The sequence below is a fragment of the Mandrillus leucophaeus genome, unplaced genomic scaffold (genome assembly GCF_000951045.1).
Source record: "Mandrillus leucophaeus isolate KB7577 unplaced genomic scaffold, Mleu.le_1.0 Scaffold289, whole genome shotgun sequence".
NCBI classification, from domain to species: domain Eukaryota; kingdom Metazoa; phylum Chordata; class Mammalia; order Primates; family Cercopithecidae; genus Mandrillus; species Mandrillus leucophaeus.
In genome coordinates, this window is record NW_012103020.1 from 1,980,506 (window position 1) to 1,981,394 (window position 889).

Sequence of the window (889 nt, forward strand, 5' to 3'; positions counted from 1 at the left end):
AAAGAGGTTTAATTGGCTCGTGGTTCTGCAGTCTATACAAGAAGCATAGTGGCTTTGCTTCTGGGGAGGCCTCAGGAAGCTTTTCCTCATGGCGAAAGGTGAAGGGGAAGCAGGCACATCTTACATGGCTGGAGCAGGAGGAAGAGAGAGCAGCGGGGAGGTGCCACACGCTTTGACACAACAGATCTTGTGAGAACTCACTCACTATACAGTACCAAGGGGGAATGGGGATGGTGCTAAACCATTCGTGAGAACTCCGGCCCCATGATCAGCTCACCTCTCAGCAGGCCCCACTTCCAGCACTGGGGATTACAATTTGACATGAGATTTGGGTGGCAACACAGATACAAACCATATCAAACCCCAACATTCCTAGAAGAGGAGTGTGGTAAGCAGAGTAATGCCCCTTACCCCTAAACGTGTCTATGTCTAACCCCCGGAGCCCATGAATATGATATCTTACACAGCAAAAGGGACTTTGCAGATGTGATTAGGTGGAGGATTTTTAGATGAGGCAGATGATTCTGGATTATCCTGGTAGGACAATCCAATGTAATCACAAGGGTCCTTAGAAGTGAAAAAGGGAGGGCCGGGCGCAGTGGTTCAAGCCGGTAATTCCAGCACTTTGGGAGGCCGAGATGGGCAGATCATGAGGTCAGGAGATCGAGACCATCCTAACACGGTGAAACCCCATCTCTACTAAAAAAAACAAAAACAAAAACAAAAACAAAACTAGCCGGGTGAGGTGGCGGGCGCCTGTAGTCCCAGCTACTCCGGAGGCTGAGCCAGGAGAATGGCGTGAACCTGGGAGGTGGAGCTTGCAGTGAGCCGAGATCCGGCCACTGCACTCCAGCCTGGGCGACAGAGCAAGACTCCGTCTCAAAAAAAA